Below are 25,199 nucleotides of genomic sequence, written 5' to 3' on the forward strand. Positions count from 1 at the left end.
GTTGCAGACAAGCCCGGCCGGTGCCCGAGTGACCGCACAGAGCAGAGCTCCCTCCTCCTCCTCCTGCCGCTGCGGCCGGTGCTCCCTCCTCCTCCTCCTGCCGCTGCGGCCGGTGCTCCCTCCTCCTCCTCCTGCCGCTGCGGCATCTGCTCCCTCCTGCCGCTGCGGCCGGTGCTCCCTCCTCCTCCTCCTCCTCCCCCTGCGGCCGGTGCTCCCTCCTCCTCCTCCTGCCGCTGCGGCCGGTGCTCCCTCCTCCTCCTCCTGCCGCTGCGGCCGGTGCTCCCTCCTCCTCCTCCTGCCGCTGCGGCCGGTGCTCCCTCCTCCTCCTCCTGCCGCTGCGGCCGGTGCTCGGTCACTGATTATCAGCCGCGGTCTCAGCTTCTACCGTAGTAGGACATTGCAGATAAGTGGTGATAAGGCGCAGTGAGCGCTGCAGCGAGGATTTCACATGTCTGACGCACAGACGACAAATGGAAAGTCTGCGACAATTTACAGCACTGGAGACGGACGCACCTGCCCCTAGTGAAGACCCCCCGGAGGTTAGGAAGGGGTTAATGTGTCAGGAGCATGGTGGGTGTCAGTGCTGGAGATGTGGGGGGCACATTGCTGACTAGGAATAGATGCAATGTGTTTGCATCTCATGTTACAATCTTATTTTTTCTAGAAGGGTCCCTGAAAATAACCTGATTACGGGGCGTCCCACTGATGAAGAGCCTGATCAGCCAGCAGCAAGTGTTCAGCCCAGGGCGGACGGGCCATCTGGCAGATGGTGGGCCGCCTTGTCTGCACTGTTAGCAGAAGCCATGTTCTCAAGACCCCCATACTGTTAAGAGTTGTGACTGAGCACAAGGTCGCGGACTCCGTCACTTAGGCTAGGTTCACATTGCGTTAGTGCAATCCGTTTAACGCTAACACAATGTCTAAAAAGGGATCGCGTTTGCTTTAGCTGCAAGCAGCGTTCGAGGTTCATAACCGAAACAAACTACTTGAAAATATTACCAATACCACAAAAATTATAAAACCAAATATTTTATTGAATAATATAAAAACACCAACAAACAAAACACAGAAAAACGGAGGAGTGCGCTAACTGAATGTGAACCCAGCCTTACCCCAGCAGGCCACGGGTATCATTAGAAATATTGGTCTTGTAGGAAATCTTGCTTTGCTCCATCCAGGGTAATATTAGTAATATATCCCATCTGGTGCTTGGAGACAGTGAGGGATCAGTGACCGGTCATAAGCCATACAGATGAATATGTAAGCAGGGCACTTTAAACATTATAAGGCTAGGTTCACACTGCATTAGTGTGACCCGTTAAACGGACTACATTACACTGTGGCATAACGCGGTGTAACATAGTCCATTAACGTCGCCATTACTTTCTATGGTGAACGCATCGCTAGCGCACGGCCACAATGGGCATGCGCTAGCGATGTGCCGTCATTGAGTGACGGACCCGAGGCGCGGGCTGCAGCCATCACTGCTAGCGTCCATCTATGCTAGCGCTGTGCTAACGTATGCGTTGAACGGACTGCACTAACGCAATGTGAACTTAGCCTAGGGATTAAAAATTGACCAGCAATTTCAAATTTTGTCAGCAAAACTTACAAAACCATGTTATTTTTTTAAATTTTTTTTTTTAGGGACCACTTCACATTTGAAGGAGGGGGGGGGGGGGGGGGCGGGGGCATATAACAGAAAATTCCCGAAAGTGACAACATTCTAGAAACTGCACCTCTCAAGGTGCACAAAACCACATTCAGGAAGTTTATTAACCCTTCAGATGCTTCACAAGAAATAATAATAATAATCTTTATATAGCTCCAACATATTCCGCAGCGCTTTACAGTTTAACAGTTTCAAACACAACAGTCATAAGTAACAACGTTAACAATACAATAAAGCAAAATAAGACGACCCTGCTCGTGAGAGCTTACAATCTACACTGAGGTGGGGGAGATACAAAGTACAGGTGTGTATTTACAATGATGTATTTACGATGATGGTCCAGCCATCTTCAGGGGGTGGGGGATAGATGGAGATAGTGAATGGGCTACACACTCACAAACATAAAATGACTTTGATTAGTTAACATGGTAGGCTGCTCTGAACAAATGTGTTTTGAGCGAGCGCCTAAAACTATGTAAATTGTGAATGGTCCTAATATCTTGGGATAGAGCATTCCAGAGGATTGGCGCAGCACGGGAGAAGTCTTGGAATCAGGAGTGGGAGGTACGGATTAGTGCAGAGGTTAGCCAAAAGTCATTTGCAGAGCGCAGCGGTCGGTTAGGCCGATAGACAGAAATGAGGGAGGACATGTATGGGGGTGTTGCACTGTGGAGAGCTTTGTGGGTAAGAACAAGTGCTTTGAATTGTATCCTGTAATGAATGGGCAGCCAGTGTAATGACTGGCGAAGAGCGGATGCATTTGAGTAATGATCCAAAGTAAACCCGGCCCGTGGCGCAGTGGGTCCACATCCACCATCTTTACAACCCCCTATACTTGAACTCAGTTGGCAAAACAATTGTATATGGGAAATCTTTGGAAGAGAAGCAAAGATTATAAAAAAAAAAAATTGGAAATATTAAATCAGAAATAATGACCTAACATTGATGTGTTTGGTTTATGGTGCAAAAACTTGCTTATGGGTTCCTTCCAGCATTCATATATTTGGTTCTCCATGGTCAATTTTCTGCTTCTGGTCTTTCTTGTTAAATTGTATTGCAGGAAAGAAGCCGAGCACAATCAGAATTTCTACATTGAAGGAATGTCACTCTACCAAACTTCCATTAATCATTACTAACTTTTTGTGTTTTGTATTAGCAAAACTTCCTAAAGCCTCACTATCGTTGTTAGTTTACAATTACTTTTCTTCTCCTCTTCTGTTTCTTTAAGTGACAGAAATTCAATAAATTCACGTCAACACTGGTGACAAATTTCAAGAAATGGAAAGATACAAATGCCTAAAATGTCAATATGTTATAATAAGAAAAGCCACTGTGACTGGCATTCTAAGCTATTGTCAGTGCAAAGCAGAACTATACATCATAGGAAGCGAAAAATATTTATATGATCAAATGATTGATATTCTGTCAAAACACTAAAAGCTTGAACATAGAAGTATGGTTTCTCCATGGCTATATAGATATCTGACACCTGCAGATTTCAGTAGGATTGTTGTCCTTATGATTCCCACCTGGATCATTAACTACTTTGCGAACTTTGACGCTCGATAAATGTTGGCGCTTGCAGGGCATCTGCAGCGCAATGTTTATACACGGTGTAGCGCATTGGGGTTGGTGCAGTATGAGATACAGGCAGTGACAACAGGAATGTTCAAAACAAAGAGGCTTTAATGTCCAACATACTCACAAACTGAAAACAAATGGTATCCTATGGATTGCAGCCTGGAATCAAAAACAGTCCGTATACGAGACCAGATGCCGTGGGTGACTGCACCACCGTGTCACGCTGTGGAGTGCAAGGACTTTTGGCTTCGCTTGGCTCCGTGTTACTTCACACAGGGGGAACCTTGCAGAGCCACCTGCTCTGCAGTTTGCAAACTTAAGACTGACCCACCCAACCCCTTTGATGCAGGGTTTAAATGTAATTTGTGGCCATGAGCCACTTTTAAGACCCAATGTGGAGGGAGCAAACTGTTCCACTAACATCTTGTAGTTCGCTCCAAAAATAAATGCCCTTAACAGGTTTTCCTTAACATTGCATTGGTCAAATAACTTGACCAGGTCCATACTTCCTTTTATTTTGCACTGCAGTAACAGCCATATCTGTGACTGCAATGCACTCCAGCGGGTTTAATACGCTCCTATGCGCATCCTGGGGATACATATCGGTCCTCGCATATGATCCTCCTCACTGCCTCACAATGGTTGGCGGCTTTGTTTTCATCAGGACCCCCTTGTACCTTTTTAAACATGGGGATTTTAGTGCAGAACGCTGGCTATGACCCTTGACCTCATCGAAACGTCAGCATCATGTCAGCCAATTAGAGCAATCACTGGGGAAGTTTGTTGCAGTAACCAACTTTCCTGGGTGATTTGCCTCATTAAATGCTGTTTCTCCTCTGATCTTCTGTCAGGGAGAGATCAGACAAACGGTGTGACAATTGCTGCTGGCAACAGCTGTGTCAGTCTGCAATCTTGATATACAGTAAAACAGACATAGCAATAACTTAAATTTAGGGTTTGACTCAACGTTAGGGTTAGGCTTAAAGTTACGTTTGGGCTTAATAAATTATTTGTAAAACAATAGCTATCAATAGTCACGTCAATTAGTCATGTCAATTTATTTTATTATATAGTGTGACAGAGTCACTGGTGAAGTGATGGAGGGGAGATGCTTGTCTCTGCGCATGATGGTGTCAGTGATGTAAAACCAGAGTAGTTTCCTTCAGCACACTACATGTTGAGAGGACGAAATGAGTTGTTATGGGCTGGTTTTAGTGGACCTCCATAGAGCGGGTGAAAGGTGATCCACCTTATCTCCACCTGCAGTGTCCTGACAGGACCTTGGTGATGTCACAGTCATGTTTTCTGTCATCCTTCTTAGGTCATGCTCTGAAATGTTCATGAGATTTGGGTATTTTAAGAACAATAGTCAAAGTTCGCCCAGAAATGCCAGACAACATGACAGACTATATAAAATCAGACCCATTGTTGAACACTTGACAGAAATGTTCGTAAGGTGCTACACCACAACACAAAACGTTTCTGTGACGCCCAGGAGACCGGGGTACCCAGCACCGGACCAATGGGGTCTGTCTCTTGAGGGAGATGTCACGGGTGGCTTGACCCGGTGCTGTGGCCTCAGGCAATGCACAGTGTAAGGGGTATCATGAGGGAACAGGCACTTACTTGATCAGCAGCAGGTTCTCTCAGCGATGATGATCCCGGATAGATGGCTATTGTCCAAATGAAAGACTGAGGCACTGAAACATTTAATCAGTTTACTTCAACATAAAAGGATTTACAACCAGTCCTGTCACCGGAGTCTGTATGGGAACTGTGAGTTAAGGTACCTTCACACATAACGATATTGTTAACGATATCGTTGCTATTTGTGACGTAGCAACGATATCGTTAATGAAATCGTTATGTGTGACAGCGACCAACGATCAGGCCCCTGCTGGGAGATCGTTGGTCACTGAATAAAGTCCAGAACTTTATTTCGTCGCTGGACTCCTGCTGACATCGCTGGATCGGCGTGTGTGACACCGATCCAGCGATGTCTTCACTGGTAACCAGGGTAAACATCGGGTAACTAAGCGCAGGGCCGCGCTTAGTAACCCGATGTTTACCCTGGTTACCATGCTGAAAGTTAAAAAAAACAAACACTAGATACTTACCTACCGCTGTCTGTCCTCCAGCGCTGCGCTCTGCACTCCTCCTGTACTGGCTGTGAGCCGGAAAGCAGAGCGGTGACGTCACCGCTCTGCTTTCCGGCTCACAGCCAGTACAAGAGGAGAGCAGAGAAGCAGAGCGCAGCGCTGGAGGACAGACAGCGGTAGGTAAGTATCTAGTGTTTGTTTTTTTTTACTTTTAGCATGGTAACCAGGGTAAACATCGGGTTACTAAGCGCGGCCCTGCGCTTAGTTACCCGATGTTTACCCTGGTTACCGGCATTGTTGGTCGCTGGAGAGCGGTCTGTGTGACAGCTCTCCAGCGACCAAACAGCGACGCTGCAGTGATCCGGATCGTTGTCGGTATCGCTGCAGCGTCGCTTAATGTGAAGGGGCCTTAACTTTGACCCTGCCGGGGTCTTCGCCTCTTATTGTGCGCAGTTTCTGTGTGGCCCTGCTGCTGTATGTGAACTGGCTGCTGGCCCAATCTGTCCCCTCCGGGTCCTGGTTCGACGGGCAATCCGAGTCCTTTTATCGGCTTACCCCCTCCGGGAGTACCGCTGAACTCTGTGTCTGTTGCTGCGTCCGACCCTAGTGAAGCTGATATCACCTCACGTTTTTCCGGTTGCTGTATTATATATAATGAATACAGCCACGGATCCGGTATCCGTCTTTGCGCCTGTTCTGGGTAGTGATTAATGCTACCCGGTTCTCACAATGTCCTTTCTCTCTGTCCCTTTTCTCCTCAGGCCGGTGATTTGGGCCTGGAAACCGTCATAGGGCTGTTAGAAATTCAGTTGTATGACCTCTCACTTTCAGCTCCTTAGCCCAACTGCCAGTTCTTCTCTCAGACCAGAATGGATCAAGGGGAGTCTCTGGAGCTCCCCCTTCTGGCCGGAGGTGGTAGTGCAGTCTTGCTATTTTAGTATTTGTATTTAGTGTCAGTAACTGTTTTTGTGGCAAATACCCCTAGGGGTGCCACATTCCCCCTTAGTTAAGAACAGTACTCCGGGACTGTGGGCCGATAACATTTTGAAATAACAATTAATATGTACAGAGTCTTAAAAATGAAAAGTTACAAAAACCACTCAAGGAAACAAAAATAGAGTTCTGTAAAAAGTCACTTCAAATAGCGTCCATTAATACAGTTCTATCCTTGAAGGTACTAGGAAAGGCACTGCACTTTGTGTCCAGGAATTTAGTACCATTTTTCCAACGGAGTTATCAATATAAAGTCTAAAGAAAGTTCAAAAAAAGCAAAGTTCAAAAAGCAGTCTTTCCGGAGCTTTGATTTAGTGCCTCCGGGCTGATAAAAAGTTCAAGAATATGCAATAAGTTCATACAGACAAGTCTCTGTAGGTACTGGGCTTAAACGTTGCAGAATGATAACAATGACTATAGTTTTATAGTTGGTAATCCGCATACCTGGCCGGTAATTGACCCTGGGTACTACGCTGTGATCTACGTAATAGCGGTATCTCTCCATGTGGTGTACTACTGTCTACTGCGGATGTAGTATCTGCCCGCTCTGCTAAAGATAATTCCACGACTATGGAATTGGCAAGTCCACCGTGAATGGGATTACTCTGATCAGGAATCTGTTCTTCCTGACCTGGAACCTCCCGTAGTACGGGGTCAGCCTCTTCCTGTCTTGGGACTTCTGGTATTGGGTTCGGTGTTGGGTAAAAGGCCACCATGGGAACCACTACTGCACCATGGTATGTTAGTAGGGTTTTGGGAAAGTCTCCTATACAGGTGTGATACATTTCCTCCTCTTTTTCCTTTACTAGTTGAACCTGTATGGGTTGAATAACTTCTGGTTCTGGCTGGACAACTTCTGGCTCTTTCAATGCTTCCGGACATAACTTAAGATTGTCTCTTGACACTAGTACAGATGTTAAGCCTCCGTTTTTGCTAATGAGACACATTTTAGGATTATCCATTCTTGTTGGTAAAACTGTGTAGGGTACGGCTTCCCACTGATTGTGTAGTTTATTGGTTCGACGATTTCTCTTGAGCACTTGGTCACCCGCTCTTAATGGGGTCGCTAGAGCATTCTGGTTGAAAGTTCGCTCTTGTCTTTCTCTAGTTTGCTGAAGGCTTCTTTCCACACTCTCTTGCACTTGACGATACTGTTTTTGCCGTATGATATCCCAATTGGAGTCTTGAACTTCTGCGTCTTGTTTCAGAATTCCCATTTCTAGATCGATTGGTAATTGGCCGGGTCTTGCACGCATAAGGTAAGCTGGGGTGCAGTTGGTGGAGCTCACCGGGACATGATTATACAGATCCACCAAGTCAGGCAATTTCTCTGGCCATTGATTCCTTTCTGTCTCAGGTAAAGTCTTTAGTAGGTCTATTACAATACGGTTCATCTTCTCGCATAAGCCGTTTGTTTGTGGATGATAGGCCGTCGTCCGGATCTTTTTGCAACCAAACATATTACAGAATTCTCTGAAGATCTCTGATTCAAAGGCTGTACCTTGGTCGGTGAGAACCTGTTCCGGATATCCATGGGGTCTACAAAAGTACGTTTGGAACGCTTTGGCTGCTGTTTTTGCTGTCAGATCTTTTACGGGTACTACTACCAAGAAGCGTGAATAATGGTCCACAATGGTCAAGGCATAGACATAGCCGGACCGGCTTGGTGTCAACTTCACGTGGTCTACGGCTACAAGTTCAAGTGGTTGTTTGGTGATAATGGGCTGCAGTGGTGCTCTTTGGTTCTTTTGATCGTTTCTTCTGAGGTTGCACGGGCCACAGTTTCTGCACCACTGTTCGATTGATTTTCTCATCCCGACCCAATAAAATCTTTCTCTTAGAAGTACTTCTAACTTTTTCCAACCGAAGTGACCAGCACCATTATGGTAAGCTTCGAGGACCATCTTCACATCTTGTTTAGGCACGATAATCTGCCAAACCAATTCATGTGTTTTCGGATTGGTGTACCTTCTACAGAGCTTCCCTTGATACAGGAACATTTTGCCTCTCTCTTTCCAGAGTTGATGCGTCTCTTCTGGGGCATCCTCATCGGGATATTCACTTTGCTCAGTCAGCAGTTCCTTCACCAACTTCACAGCCGGATTGCTGTCTTGGGTGTCAGCCCATCTATGGTGTGCTAACGGATTAAAATTCACCTCTTGTTGTTTCTGATAGGTACTTGACTGATGATGTTTTGCCTTGAGATGATGGAAGGCTGGTAGTTCAATTTCTTCAAGTTCCCCGTTTCTTCTTCTACATCTCTCAAGTGTGGCATCCGGGATAGGGCATCGGCATTTCCATTCTTGCGACCTGCTCGATACTTGATTATAAAGTTGTAATTAGATAACCGGGCTATCCATCGCTGTTCTAACGCACCTAATTTGGCTGTGTCCAGATGGGTCAACGGATTGTTGTCAGTATAGACAATAAATTCTGCAGCGGCCAGATAGTGTTTGAAACGTTCAGTCACAGCCCAAACTACTGCCAGTAGTTCCAATTTGAAGGAGCTGTAATTTTCTGAATTTCTTTCAGTTGCAAAGGCGATGACTTTCTCCCGACCTTCTTGCTTTTGTGACAGCACCGCTCCTAGTCCCACATTACTGGCATCGGTGTAGAGGATGAAAGGTTGATGGTAATCTGGGTATGCCAGAACCTCTTCTCCGGTTAGTGCCTTCTTTAGTTGTTCAAAGGAGTCTTCCCTTTCGTCGTTCCACTGAAAAGGGGGGTTTCGGTTTGAAGGTTTCTTCGTCTGCCCTACCAAGGCGTCTTGCAAGGGTGCTGCCAACTTGGTAAATCCTTTTATAAATCTGCGATAGTAACCCACCAATCCCAGGAATTGCCTCACTTCTTTTGCGTTGGTAGGTCTTGGCCAATCCCTTATGGCGCTTATTTTCTCGGGATCCGGTGCTACTCCCTCCGAACTCACGATGTGTCCCAGGTACTGTACCTTTGGCTTGAGAAGGTGACATTTGGATGGCTTGATTTTCATGCCATACCTGGATAAGGCTTCGAACACTTCTGCCAGGTCTATTAAGTGTTGTTCGTACGTCTTTGAGTAGACGATCACATCATCTAGGTACAGGAGGACGGTGTCGAAGTTCTTGTGTCCGAGGCAGCATTCCATCAGCCGCTGGAAGGTACCGGATGCGTTGCAGAGTCCGAATGGCATGCGATTAAATTCACATAGACCCATTGGTGTGGTGAATGCCGTCTTTTCCTTATCTCTCTCAGCCACAGGGACTTGCCAATACCCGCTTGTTAAGTCTAAGGTGGAAAAATAATTAGCAGATTTCAAAGCAGTCAAGGACTCTTCTATCCTAGGCAAGGGGTAGGCGTCTTTATGGGTGATGTTATTAATCCGCCGGTAGTCTACGCACATTCTCATGGTTCCGTCCTTTTTTTTTGACAATCACTAGAGGGGCCGCCCAGGGGCTACAGCTGTCTCTTATTACCCCGGCCTGTTTCATCTCCCTCAGCATATCTTTTGCACATTGATAGTGAGCGGGCGGTATGGGTCTATATCTTTCTTTTATTGGGGGATGGTCACCTGTGGGGATTGTGTGTTCTACCCCTTCTATCCGTCCGAAGTCCAATGGGTGTTTACTGAAGACTTGTTCATATTCCGTCACTAGCCTATACACCCCTTGTTTTTGATGGGTAGGTGTTGAATTTATGCCCACGTGTAGCTGTTGGCACCAATCCTCCAATTCTCCATCTGAGCCGTTGACTTCCACCTGACAGGTTGGTTCTAAGGGCTCAATGGTTGTGATGGCATTGTTGTCAACAGTATATAGCTTTGCCACTGTAGCATACCTTGGCAAAGTGACCTCTTCCTCTCCACAGTTCAAAAGTCGTACCGGCACTCGTCCCCGGTGTACCTCGACTACCCCTCGTGCTGTGAGTATAGTGGGCCTGCTGTCGGTGTACACTGGTTCTATTAAGGCTTGATAATCTCGTCCCTTAGTACCAATGGCTGCTCTACACCATACCAGCATTTCTGTTTTTGGTGGGATTACAATAGACGTTGGATCACTTACCCTCACACTGCCGATTTCCCCACCTGCAACTTCTACCTGTTGCCTTAACATCAATACTTTTATTTCCCTCCGGAGAACTCTCTGCTGGTAGGATTGGGCAGTTTCAGCAATTTGCTGTAAGACAGAAATAACTTCGGCAAAGCAGTTCTCTAACACATTCATTCCTATCAATACAGTTGGTTCACAGTTCCGCCGGTCAACATCAACAACAATTATACCCTGTTTCTTCAATTCTACTTTACTAATCTTTATGGTCATCTCCCTGAATCCTAGTTTCAGTACCAACTTACCATTACTGGCCCATATATCTAGTTCAACATCAGAGGGCCCTTTATCAATATCTGCATCAGCCCAGTACCTCTTATAAAGGATATACGGTATAGATGAAATCTGGGAACCTGTGTCCAGCAAAGCGTTGAGGGGAATTCCGTCCAGCACGATAGAGATAATGGGTCGTCCTCTGATGTACCTGTCATGCCAGGGTGTTGGGCCTTGAAAGTTCATTCCTGTGAAGCGGCCCGCATTCCCAGGGGATTCCCGTTTAAATCACAATCTCGTGCAAAGTGGCCTGGCTGCTGGCAACGGCGGCAAATGGGCTGTCCATCCGGTTGGTAGCGGTCGCGGGGTCGTCCTCTCCATGTCGGGTATTTCCGGGGTCTCATCCATGGAACATCCTCTCTACGGTTTGCCAACTCCATCTTGGGTCCTCTCATCTCCTGCATGGTTTTACCCATTGAAGCAACAACATCAGTTAAAGAGTCAAGCTTTTGTTGAAGAGCCTCATTAGTACTGGGCCCCAGGGGCTTAGCAATGGCCCCGGACATAGCTGATGTCACTTGCACTCCCTGTTGTTGAGGTGCCTCTGCCATGGGTTGCGCAGGATCCTGATCCCGAGGTGCCTCTGCCAGCTGGAGACGTATAGCGCTCTCATTTAATTGGGCAAATGTCAATTCAGGGTTCTTAAAAACAAGCATACTCACATGCCCCCGGTGAGAAAGGGTGTAGAGTCCCTCAATAAATTGATCTCTTAGCAGTTTATCCGCTCCGGTGTTAAAAATGGGTTCAGCCAGTGTAAGTGATTTAAGGGCTTCCTGCAGGTTTAAGGCAAAGTCTCTCACGCCCTCATTAGCTTTTTGTTTGCAATTAAAGAATCGTACTTTAGCTTTGCTGCCGGCAGTGGTTTCAAATGTAGCTTTTAATCCAGCAAATATGCGTTCAACAGTGCCTTTTAGATCAGCTGCCCATGCTGTGACTTCTCGCTTAGCATGGCCACTTAACTGCATCATCAGGAGACTAACACGCTGAACTTCACCCACGGGGAACATGTCAAAATGGGCCAGCATCTTTTCTCTGAAATCGTCAAGAGTATTAGGCTCACCTTCATACATTGGAAGCCACGGGCCACCCGGAGTATATGGCATCAGCACCGGCATGATGGGCGCCACTCCTTGCACCGCTGCGCTACCGGACTCTCTATCGACACTCTGTCTTTCAGCTGCATTAGCGTCGCCGGGTGCTGCGGCGTCTCCGTGCTGCGACATACTGTGCCCCCTTAGTTAATCCGGACCCTTCCGGTCGTCCGCTTCCGTCGGGATAGTGTAGATTCGTTCCGCTGTGCAGCAGGATTGGTTTTCCCCTTGCGATGACGTCAGAGCGCTCAGCTTGGTGCCGCCCACAATGACACGCCCCCTGCTGCTCCCACCCGCCGCGCGCTCTGTAATGGCGGATTCTGAAGTTTTTGTCAGACTGGGGCTCAGGTAATGGCGTAGCTCGACTAACCGTCTCGTGCATAACGGTTATGAGGTGATGGCGGCCATCTTTACTCCATTATAACCAATGAGGAAAAGTAACTTTCAATAGTTTTTAATGGGAAATGGAATTTTCTTTAATAAATTTTCAAGATTTTTCATCCAAGTTTTCACAGTTTTGGGCTCCAATCACGGCACACAATACCCGGTATACGGGCTGGCTGAATCCTGTTCGTGACGCCAATTGTGACGCCCAGGAGACCGGGGTACCCAGCACCGGACCAATGGGGTCTGTCTCTTGAGGGAGATGTCACGGGTGGCTTTACCCGGTGCTGTGGCCTCAGGCAATGTACAGTGTAAGGGGTATCATGAGGGAACAGGCACTTACTTGATCAGCAGCAGGTTCTCTCAGCGGTGATGATCCTGATCCTGGATAGATAGCTATTGTCCAAATGAAAGACTGAGGCACTGAAACATTTAATCCGCTTACTTCAACATAAAAGGATTTACAACCAGTCCTGTCACCGGAGTCTGTATGGGAACTGTGAGTTACTTTGACCCTGCCGGGGTCTTCGCCTCTTATTGTGCGCAGTTTCTGTGTGGCCCTGCTGCTGTATGTGAACTGGCTGCTGGCCCAATCTGTCCCCTCCGGGTCCTGGTTCGACGGGCAACCCGAGTCCTTTTATCGGCTTACCCCCTCCGGGAGTACCGCTGAACTCTGTGTCTGTTGCTGCGTCCGGCCCTAGTGAAGCTGATATCACCTCACGTTTTTCCGGTTGCTGTATTATATATAATGAATACAGCCACGGATCCGGTATCCGTCTTTGCGCCTGTTCTGGGTAGTGATTAACGCTACCCGGTTCTCACAATGTCCTTTCTCTCTGTCCCTTTTCTCCTCAGGCCGGTGATTTGGGCCTGGAAACCGTCATAGGGCTGTTAGAAATTCAGTTGTATGACCTCTCACTTTCAGCTCCTTAGCCCAACTGCCATTTCTTCTCTCAGACCAGAAAGGATCAAGGGGAGTCTCTGGAGCTCCACCTTCTGGCCGAAGGTGGTAGTGCAGTCTTGCTATTTTAGTATTTGTATTTAGTGTCAGTAACTGTTTTTGTGGCAAATACCCCTAGGGGTGCCACATTTCTATCAATGAGTTCCTTGTAAAATGCAAAGGAAGACCACACCTCAAGAAATGTATTCTAAGAGGGCAAGGTTCCGAATAAAACTCAATAAAATGTGCGAGAGTTTAACAGGATATACATCAGCTTTTCGCATTTATGAAAGGAAAGTTAGCCAACTAAACCCACCAGGATGCCCTGCTTTTCTGGAAAAATCATTTTGGAGCTGAAAAGACCATTTTTACAAAGGCTATAACCTGTATGTAGACAATTACTACACCACCATACTCCTTTTTAAAAGTCTGGTTGAAGACAACATAGGGGCTTGTGTGACTATTCACAAAAAACAGGGTTTCCGCAATTATTGGTCAATAAAAAGTTCCAAAAGGTTAGTTAGGAGCTGGAGAGCTGCTTGCCCTTAAGGATAAGGGCTCATACCCATGCTCGTTAAAAAATTAAATAAAAATACGGTATCGGTCCAGAAAATTGGGACAAGTGTCATGCAAGTTTTCATGCGAGTACAATGCTATTTTTTTTTTTTTTTTTTCACAGAGCATTTGTATGCAATTCGTTTTTCACATACGTTTTCAATTCAAAATCATTCTATTTTTGTAGGGCTTTTTTGTTGCCAGCCCTATATAAACCCCTTTTACATAATGTGTAAAGCTGAGCACATCCATATATTCTTGAGGATATACGTCACAGAATCGTATACTTTTGGAGTTGCCAACAACAACTTATAACTATGGTAGGTAGAAATGTATCTTTTGATCCGAATAAGCAGCTCTTTTTCCACAGGATGTTAACCCGTGAGTATGGGGGTTGGCTATTCCCCCATTGTTGATCCAAGGAGGTTTTCCAGATATTGGGTACATCCACTCCTCACCCAACGTCCTACAAGAGATCCTTTTGCTCGGCTGTATCGTCATCTACGGAGGCATCTGGACAAATGTATGACCTAATTACTAATGTCAGTGATTGATGGCCCCCCCGAGGAAGTCCATGCAAAACGCTCGTTGGGGCTGTTGACTGCCTCATCCTAGTAGGACAACATGGGTAAGGATATGTATTAACCCCTTCCTGACATTAGACATACTATCCTGTCGAGGTGGGGTGTGCCCGTATGCCCGACGGGATAGTACGTCATAGCGATCTCCTACTATCGTCTCCCTGCAGGCCCCAGATCCAAAATAGCCGCGGGGCTGCATTCGGGTCATGCAGGGAGGTGGCTTCACAGCGCCCGCTAAGAGCAGGCGCTGTGAAGCCTCCCTGCTGTGCACGTCAGATCGCTGATCGCTGAACAAAAAGTGGAATAGCACGCGATCAAAAAGGCAGATAAAAACAACCACGGTACTGCTGAAAACGTCATCTTGTCCCGCAAAAAACGAGCCGCCATACAGCGTCATTAGTGAAAAAATAAAACGGTTATAGTCCTCGGAATAAAGCGATGCAAAAATAATATTTTTTTTCTATAAAATAGATTTTATCGTATAAAAGCGCCAAAACATAAAAAAATATAAATGAGGTATCGCTGTAAATGTACTGACCCGAAGAATAAAAATGCTTTATCCATTTTACCAAACGCGGAATGGTATAAACGCCCCCCCCCTCCCACCCCAAAAAAGAAATGCATGAATAGCTGGTTTTTGGTCATACTGCCTCACAAAAATCGGAATAAAAAGTGATCAAAAAATGTCATGTGCCCGAAAATGTTACCAATAAAAACGTCAACTCGTCCCGCAAAAAACTAGACCTCACATAACTCTGTAGACCAAAATATGGAAAAATTATAGCTCTCAAAATGTGGTAACGCAAACAAATATTTTTTGCAATAAAAAGCGTCTTTTAGTGTGTGACAGCTGCCAATCATGAAAATCCACTAAAAAAACCCGCTATAAAAGTAAATTAAACCCCCCTTCATCACCCCCTTAGGGGAAAAATAATAAAATTAAAAAAAATGTATTCATTTCCATTTTCCCATTAGGGGTGGGGATGGGGCTAGGGCTTGGATTACATTTATGGTTGGGATTAGGGTTAGGGGTGTGTCAGGGTCAGGGGTGTGGTTAGGGGTGTGTTGGACTTAGGGGTGTAGATGGGATTAGGGGTGTGTTTGGGTTAGGGTTTCAGTTAGAATTCGGGGTTTCCACTGTTTAGGCACATCAGGGCTCTCCAAACGCGACATGGCGTCCGATCTCAATTCCAGACAATTCTGCGTTGAAAAAATAAAACAGTGCTCCTTCCCTTCCGAGCTCTCCCTTTCACCCAAACAGGGGTTTACCCCCACATATGGGGTATCAGCGTACTCAGGACAAATTGCACAACAACTTTTGGGGTCCAATTTCTCCTGTTACCCTTGGGAAAATACAAAACTGGGGGCTAAAAAATAATTTTTGTGGAAAATAAAAATAATTTTTATTTTCACGGCTCTGCATTATAAACTGTAGTGAAACACTTGGGGGATCAAAGCTCTCACTACACATCTAGATAAGATCCTTAAGGGGTCTACTTTCGAAAATGGTGTCACTTGTGGGGGGTTCTATGTTTAGGCACATCAGAGGCTCTCCAAACGCAACATGGCGTCCCATCTCAATTCCAGCCAATTTTTCATTGAAACGTCAAACGGTGCTCCTTCCCTTCAGAGCTCTGCCATGCACCCAAACAGTGGTTTACCCCCACATATGGGGTATGTGGGTACTCGGGACAAACTGTTCAACAACTTTTGGGGTCCATTGTCTCCTGTTACCCTTGGTAAAATAAAACAAATTGGAGCTGAAGTAAATTTTTTGTGAAAAAGAAAAAATTAAATGTTCATTTTTTTTTTTAAACATTCCAAAAATTCCTGTGATGCACCAGAAGGGTTAATAAACTTCTTGATGTGGTTTTGAGCACCTTGAGGGGTGCAGTTTTTAGAATGGTGTCACACTTGGGTATTTACTATCATATAGACCCTTCAAAATAACTTCAAAGGTGACGTGGTCCCTAAAAAATATTGGTGTTGTAAAAATGAGAAATTTCTGGTCAACTTTTAACCCTTATAACTCCCTAACAAAAAAAAATTTGTTTCCAAAATTGTGCTGATGTAAAGTAGACATGTGGGAAATGTTACTTATTAAGTATTTTGTGTGACATACCGTATTTTTCGTTTTGTAAGACGCTCCGGATTATAAGACGCACCCCAAATTTTGAGGAGAAAAATAGGAAAAAACTTTTTTTAATAAATTGGTGGGGCGTCTTATAATCCATGCGTCTTATTACTTACCAGGGGTTGTGGCTGTGGTGGATCAGGGTCCCAGGGTCATTGCTGGAGGCAGCAGTGGAGCATTGCTGCAGGCTGGGATGAGGGGGTCTGCAGGGGGCTCCTGTGCTGCAGGGGGGCTCCTGTGCTGCAGGCTTGGATGAGGGGTCTGCAGGGGGGCTCCTGTGCTGCAAGCTGGGATGAGGGGTCTGCAGGGGGCTCCTGTGCTGCAGGGCTGTCTCAGATGCTGCAGGGCTGTCTCCGGTGCTGTGGGGGGCTCTGGCGACATTTTGTGAAAGGTCAGAGCCCCCCGACAGTTCGTCCATGCGTTCCTGTATGACTGACTCCGGGAAAATTTGCCGCCGGAATCTCGAGAGATGAGATCTCAGCGCTGAAATCTCATCTCCCGAGATTCCGGCGGCTATTTTCCCAGAATTAGTCATACTGAAATGCAAGGACGAACTGCCGGGGGGCTCTGGTCTTTCACAAAATGTTGCCAGAGCCCCCCGCAGCATCGGAGCCTCCAGCATCACCTGGGGCAGCAGCGGACAACCCCGGCGGCGGACGACAGCGGCGGCGGGCAGTAGCGGCGGCGGACACCCCCTCATCCCAGCCTGTAATGGTAAGCGGTATATCCGCTTTGTTAGACGCACCCACATTTCCCCTTCAAATTTGGGGGAAATAAAGTGCGTCTTACAAAGCGGATAATACGGTATCTCTGTGATTTTAAAGGCATAAAAATTCAAAGTTGGAAAACTGCAACATTTTCAAAATTTTCGCCAAATTTCAGTTTTTTTCACAAATAAACGCAGGTAATATCAAAGAAATTTTACCACTGTCATGAATTACAATATGTCATGAGAAAACGATGTCAAAATCACCAGGATCCGTTGAAGCGTTCCAGAGTTATAACCTCATAAAGGGACAGTGGTCAGAATTGTAAAAATTGGCCCGGTCATTAACTTGCAAACCATCCTTGGGGGTAAAGGGGTTAAGTGATATGTAATGTCCATATATCCACAGGTATGTTGCCTGGAATTTTGGTTTTCCCAGTATACTTTAACTCAGTTGTCTGACTATGATGATTTACCTTTTTCACCAGCAATACCTTTTTGTATGTTTGGCATTTTTGAAATGCTCAGGCACTGGCACTTTATGAATAGCATTGCTTGTACTATTGTGAAAACCATTTTTGCATGATCCAGCCCCCCATGTCTACTTAACTTTTTTGGATGAGCTAGATGTCCTGTTCCCACTGAGCCCTTCATTTTTTTTCCCTTGCCTTTATATATAATGTGCATGTGTTCTTATTTGTGTAAAATATATATATATATATATATATATATATATATATATAATGTTTGTAATTTTTTAAAGAATTGTTACTCCTTGTTTTTGGTGTTTAAATTGCTATGATGGAGTGTCCATAATACAATTGGCCTATTTGAGACAGCAGGCCTCAACACTGATTAATTTCATACAACTATGATCTGTCTTCTAGTATTATTGTTATCTAACCGCGAATGTCGATGCCTATCCTTGACCTTCTACCGGAGGAGCATCGGCCAGGATTGACTTTTCAAAATACCTGCTTTCGCCAATGCATTTCTGCTGAAGAACGCCTGCTGCTTACCCTGAGGTAACATTTTTTTTAGCTTTTTTTTTTTTAATTAAAATATACTTTAATTAAAATATACACATTTATTTTCTAAAATTATAGAAATAGCATATGTCTGTTTTTGATCACTAATTTTGCTCTCAAAATACAAAATCTACTGACTTCATGTAATGTTGGCCATTTTAAAACAATCTTCACTTTGCCTTAATTTCTACTTTGTTTATATTTTAGGTTCCTTGCCATTGGAGAGTCATATGCTGCCCTCCATTAAGAATTCCTACTTGGAAGAACGACAGTCTCCCCCAATATAGTGAAGGACACCTGTTCACAAATATGGGATCCTCTAAATGAGAAAGTGATGCCGGAGCGAATCACTGGAGACTGGGAGCACCTCTCGAGGGGGATGTATATTAGGTGTCGGTTTTCTAATTGTTTAGGTGCTTTAAATGGCAAACACATCCGGGTCAAGAAGCTGCCAAACTCGGGGTCCCAATACTACAATTATAAGCAATATTTTTCAGTGGTTCTTTTGACATTAGTTGACATTAGTTGACATTAGTTGACAGCAACTACCAGTTTGTAATAATTGATATTGGGGCCTATGGAAGAACTGGAAATTCTAGAATCTACAATTTTTCCTTAATGGGTCGGCGGCTTATAGCTAATCGGATGGATGTGGCACCGCCAAGGATACTCCCAGGCTCAAGTGGTGAACAAGTTCCTTTTTTTTATTGTGGCTGATGAGGCTTTTCAGGTCACACGCCATTTGTGAGGCCTTATTCTCGGCATAGTTTTGACCGATGTCATCGGATTTTTAATTACAGGCTTACTCGGGCACAGCCTCTGGTTGAATGTGCCTTTTGGAATTTTGACTGCTAAATGCAGGGTTTTTCTTACTGCCCTCCAAATAATGAGCGAAATGTCAATGGTGTCATTAAGGCCTCTGTAATACTGCACAATTTTACCCATATCCACGATTTGCATGTGTCTGTGGATGCTGATTGAGGATTTGCTAACATTCCTGATCCAATTGCACAGGTTTTGCCCAGATGCAGTGATCTTTCAGGTGTCAGAGTCCCCCAAGTTTTGGGGGATTATTTTCTGATGTTTGAAGGTTCCATACCCTTGCAAGAAAATGTGGGGCTATGATGTTTAAATTCTATTTTGTGTTGATTATGGCTCTTGTAATAATTCTACCCTGTGTAAACATTATTTTCACTTTTGTGTGCACAATACAGACATCTCTTATGATATGTGACACTTGGTTTGCTGATTCACATAACGTTTTGCATGATTTCACAAAAATTAAAATAAAGTCTTAATTTAGGCACATATGTTAATTTTTAAATTTGGACAATGATTTAATAACCCACACAAATCATTACAGCTGGAAAAGGAATGATATGATATGGACGGGGAGGGTGGACTGGAGAATGCTTGGGATTGGTTAGTTTTCAGGGGGATTGGTTGATATGACACAAGTTTTGTTGCGCTGTTGTTATGGGGTTGGTTCTGTGGTTGTTGACTGGGGACATAATCAACCTGAGCAGAATAATACCAACAAGGATCCTGTGGAGTTGGTCAGGAGGATATTTGGCTGCAATGGCCAATATTGTAGGGTTGCTGGGGAGGGCCATGATGCCAGCCTTCACCTTGGCAAGCAGACTGTGGTTGGGTGGAGTGTGGCGCATAGTAGTAATGCTGACCATAATTTGTGCTGGATCATATGCTGGCTGGGTTCTTATGTGTGGTCTGGAGGAGGTTTGCTGAGAACCTACTACTGGAGGTCTGATGGCAGATGGCCAGTGGTAGTATGCTGTCGTATGTATGGTGCTAGCACACTGGTATGAGGATGCCCTGAGCCACTAGGTGGAACAGTGGAAGGAGGGTGTCCTGAGTCAGTAAGAGGGATGGTGGAAGGAGGATGGCCTGTGTCATAAGTGGGTGCAGACACATTGCTGGATGCTTGGTGACACTGAATCTGTGTTTGGTGGCTTTTTTCTTTGTATATTATAATATGTTGTGTGTTATGTGGGGGGATGTCAGCATGGACGAGGTGTAATATTGCTGTATTTGTTTTTAGCCTTAATTCCGAGAGGATGTTGGACTAAACTATACCATAATGCCTCCTCCCCATCATCCCATATGGTTCTGGAAATATAGTCCATCACATGGCTATCTGCCTTCTTATCTTTATGTTGTGGGCCTTCCTACTTCTTCGCTGTGTTGCCTTGGTATTGCTGATACCTGTGAGGAAGTATCTAGGACCATGGTTGGGCTGCTACTCCTGGCCTGCTCTTCTTGCTCCATGCCAACCTGTTGTTGTGGCGTTGGGCAAGGAACCTCCTCCTTAGATGGAACAGGAACCTCCGGTTGAGATGGACCAGGCTCACTCATATGCTGTCTCCCGTTCCAGTAAGTTGGATTCTGTTCTATATGTACAAATGTGAAATATGGTTATAAAATAATAATTGTAAAAATGATTGTGCTTTATAAAAGCTAGATTAAGTAAAATGAAAAACTTAGTCGTAATTCCGTTACGGGTGCTTACAAAACATACGGATGGTCTGTTTGCCGTCCGTTTTTTTTTTTTTTTGTTCTCGCACCCATTGATTTGCATTTTCGAGTCTCGTCTGATATACGAGGACAATCGCAGCATGCCCTAAGAAAGATATTATTTTCCTCAGCTCAATCCACACAGATGCCATGACTGTAGAAATAGGATCCGGTACTCCAAAGCAAAATCCTGTGATATTGATTGCCACAAATACATGAGCATGAGGCAATGTGGACCTTGCAGACCAGGTTCTACAGCTCTACTGTCATGGGTTTACCACGACAGAGAGGAGCCAGAAGACCGCATAGTCTCATTTCTCCTACTCCTGCACTGATTAGAAGCACTTCATCTTCATATTAAATGGTGTAAATTTCTTTTAGCAGTGTAGGGGTTAATCAGTTCTGTTGAGAGCTCCTGGAAGCTATCCTGTCATAAAGTTCTCAGCTGTGCACTGTTAACTACCCCATCTCCTCTATAAACCAGGCCCTGGCTAGCACTCATTGTCAGAGGAGGGAGCTTTTGCTACATAGCTAGAGGTTGTTGGTGGTTATTGAAGGCGTTTGGTGGAGTTATCTGTGACACTTGCTAGGTTTTAATTGTGTGAAGCTATGTGCACATGTTGCGGATTCGTGTGCGGATTTTTCCGCAACATTTTGAAAAATCTGCAGGTAAAACGCACTGCGTTTTACCTACATATTAACCGCGGATTTACCGTGGATTTCCAGCATTTTGGGGCAGAATTAACCTGTTTTTACACCTGCGGATTACTATACAGGAACAGGTGTAAAACGTTGCGGAATCCGCACAAAAAATTGACATGCTGCGAAAAATACAACGCAGCGTTTACGCGTGGTATTTTCCGCAGCATGTGCACTACGGATTTGGTTTTCCATAGGTTTACATGGTACTGTAAACCTGATGGAAAACTGCTGCAAATCCGCAGCAGATCCGCAGGCAAATCCGCAACGTGTGCACATACCCTGATAATTTTCCTGCTTCTCCTACTTTGGTTTCACCCCATCCTCCACTTCCCGATTGTATACCTCTATTGTTTGTGTATATTTGTATAATTGGTATTTCCCTTTATCCTGTTCGTATTACCTTGTTAGTCTGGTTGGTGTGTAACGGTATACTGCTGCTCCCCTCTTCCCTGGCTGGGGGAAAGGTACAGGCTGAGGACAGATTTAGGAGCTAAGGCAAGGTCATCAGTATCTTCACCATCATAAACAATCCAGGGAGCATGGCAAGCTAGGGTGCCACTAGCGTTGGGGACAGGAAGGAGCATATAGCCCCCGGATACCTGACAACAGAGTTGTGACTTGCCAAGTATCAAGAAAATCATATACCTGGAACAAACAATTAGTCATTTACTTGTTTCAGATGGCCACATACAAGTGCATCTCACAAAATTTGGAATACCAAAAAGTTAATTTATTACAGTACTTCAATACAAAAAGTGAAACTCCTAGAATCATTACAAACAGATCTATTTCAAGTGTTTATTTCTATTAATGTTGATGATTATGGCTTATAGCCAATGAAAACCCCAAAGTCATTATCTCAGAAAGTTAGAATATTATATATCAGCTTGAAAAAAATGATTTTAAAATCTGAAATCTTGGCCTACTGAAATATATGTTCAGTAAATGTACTCAATACTTGGACGGGGGTCCTTTGGCATCAATTACTGCATCAATATGTCGTGGCATGGAGGCGATCAGTCTGTGGCACTGCTGAGGATAGGGAAGCCCAGGTTACTTAGATAACAGCCTTCAGTTCATCTGCATTGTGGGGTCTGGTGTCTCTCATCTTTCTCTTTACAATACCCCATAGATTATGGGGTTACGGTCAGGCAAGTTTGCTGGCCAATCAAGGAATTATTTTTTATAATTATTTAGTGATTGTTTTAAAAATATATATATATATATATATATATATATATATATATATATATTTTACAACTTTTTTTTTTTTTTTTTTACTTTTGTACTTGGTCGCTCTATGGGACTATCACTTTCATTACTCTGATCACTATTGCAATGCATTATATAACTGGGAAAACGTGCAGCCAGGAGCTCAAGGTGTATGGCACACTGACTCACGAATTCCCGACACAGCTTACTGTCACCAGTAAACTTGTCAGGTAGCGGGAGACGGGATAAGGTCGGAGCTGGGGTGGCAGTGGACAAACTGGCTGCAGCTATGCCTGAACAGCGACTGTGGTAACATCCACAGCTGAGGCCGTACGCTCTAGAGCCACCAACCTACCCTCCAGCTGCTAGATGTACGTACCGGTGTAGACACTGTTCATCCACCATTACAAGCCAGACCCTTGCGCTAGTGTAATGTTAGGACTGGCGGAACGCACAAAATAATAATTAGAGATGATATATGGTGCGTTTGCAGTCCGGGGTCCACCTTGCAGCTAAGACACCTGCTGCTTGGTAATGACGGACTATATGGTGGTATTAAGTGAGTACACACACAGGGGTTAGCTTCACCCGGTAAAAAGGAAGTGAACCCTGTTGCATCACCGGACCTTGATACCGTACAGAGAACGCAAGCAAGGCGACGCACCGTCAGGTGCTAGGTAGCTCCACCATTCGCGAGCAGGCAACTCTAGGGATGGGAATGATTTGGAGCTTTCATCACACACATAAGTTTACACTAGCGCATGGCCGAGTGGCCATGCAAACCTTTTATAGTAGCAGCGCTCCAGGACCTTCCTGATGGTCTAATAAAAGCCGCAACAGGACCTGAGCATGTGACCCCCTGACCTCCAATGAGAGTGGGAAAAGCAGGACTTAGTCCCTGAAATGCCTGCTCGCTGCTGATTAGTGCTGGCTACAGAGGCAGAGCCTGGAAAGGCAGCAGTAACCAAGCGCACAGTATCGGCTTGAGCCAGACGCTGAGATCGACGTCTCTGCTGAGCAGGTTCCACTGTGGCTGGAGGAGAATGGGAGACTGCAGTGGACATGGTTCGAGATTCCTCCTGTGCAGCGGCGGGAACTCGACACCTAACACTCCTCTCCTGGCAGTGAAAGCCAGGTATCGGCTATGATGCTAGCTGAATACCCAGTGGCGATCGCACACTCATAACTCCTATGTGTGCAAGCAGGGCTGCCATCAGGAATTTCAACGCCGCATACTGCCAACATTTTTGGGCCCCGTGAGGCTATACCCAGGCTTCACCTCCCCCGAAACTTCCACGGTTCCACCTCCCACTCATAGAAAAACACTTCTGCACTACATCCTCACCAACCACACATTAACAGTTCCCATACATGACCATCAGCTTTTTTTAGCCAAACTATTTTTTAAGCTTGGCACCACAAAAAGGTTGACTTTTGGCCAGGCCCTATTCTAGCCTATTAAAAATGTCTTAAAATATCCAAAATTCTTATTAGGTACATTTTATTTATTTTTTTCCTTCCCCATGACGGCACCGCACATGAGAGATGGTATCCACCCCCAGGAACAGGAAACCTGTAGCAGAGATAAAAGAAAGGGGCGGAACCTCTCTCTTCAATTTTGGTCTCCTGTTCCTGCAGGCAGATGCCTGTAGCAAAATACCTCCAGAGGAATCCCCCTCTGATGAATCTTGTCCAGAGTCCGAGGTCAATGGTGGGGGTGAGAAGCAGCTGGGCGCTGTGGTGTGCGCCTGTAATCCTGGCCGAGGGGAACTGTCTGCTACTGCGCTCATCCCTTCGCTGGACTCCCCGGCGGCCGCTCATGTCAGAAGGCTGGGCCGGGTGGAAGCGTGCCCATCCCGATGCTGGCGCCGCCTGAATGGGTGACTACTTCCGGTCAGCCGGAAGTGACGTCACACGCCGGAGTGAGAGGGTGTGCTACGCTAGCAGCCTGAACAGCGACTGCGGTAACATCCACAGCCGAGGTACGCTCTAGAGCCGCCAACCTACCCTCCAGCTGCTGGATGTACCGGTGTAGATGCTGTTCGTCCACCATTACAAGCCAGACTCGTGCTAATGTAAGGTTAGGACTGGCAGAACGCACCAAATAATAATTAAAGCTGATATAAGGTGCGTTCGCAGTCCGGGGTTTACCGTGCAGCTAAGACCCCTGCTGCTAGGTAATGACAGACTATATAGTGGTATTAAGTGAATACACACACGGGTTAGCTTCACCCTGTAGCAAAATACCTCCAGAGGGATCCCCTCCGGAGGCCGGAGTCCACGGTGGGGGGAGAAGCAGCTGGGCACAGTGGTGTGCGCCTGTAATCCCGGCCGAGGGGAGCTGTCTGTTACCGTGCTCATCCCCTCGCTGGACTCCCCGGTGGCTCTCCTGTCAGGAGGCTGGGCTGGGTGGAGGCATGCCCATCACAACACTGGCGCCGACTGAATGGGTGACTACTTCCGGTCACGCCGGAAATGACGCCACACGCCGGAGTGAGAGGGTTTGCTGGACGCTTCCGGATGGGAGTCGTTTCAGGAGCGCGTACACCGCTCCATTCCGATAAAGAAGGCAGCGCACAGGACCCAGTGGCTAGCAGCCTCAAGCATGGCGGACCCCACTGCAGAAGTACGCGC

General features: G+C 45.7%; 1 long non-coding RNA gene across 4 annotated transcripts; it reads left to right on the forward strand.

The window, feature by feature from the left end:
* Positions 1–10: 10 nt before the first annotated feature.
* On the forward strand, positions 11–19,435 carry LOC138672701 (uncharacterized). Of its 4 annotated transcripts, none has more exons than XR_011319769.1 (4): positions 159–570; positions 14,041–14,298; positions 17,979–18,116; positions 18,327–19,435. It is a non-coding gene; the product is annotated as an uncharacterized lncRNA (long non-coding RNA). The 4 variants fall into 4 exon arrangements; XR_011319768.1 differs by having other exon boundaries at positions 159–539; XR_011319766.1 differs by lacking the exon at positions 14,041–14,298 and having other exon boundaries at positions 11–539.
* The last annotated feature ends 5,764 nt before the right edge of the window (positions 19,436–25,199 follow it).

This window comes from Ranitomeya imitator, chromosome 3, assembly GCF_032444005.1.
Source record: "Ranitomeya imitator isolate aRanImi1 chromosome 3, aRanImi1.pri, whole genome shotgun sequence".
Lineage (NCBI taxonomy): Eukaryota > Metazoa > Chordata > Amphibia > Anura > Dendrobatidae > Ranitomeya > Ranitomeya imitator.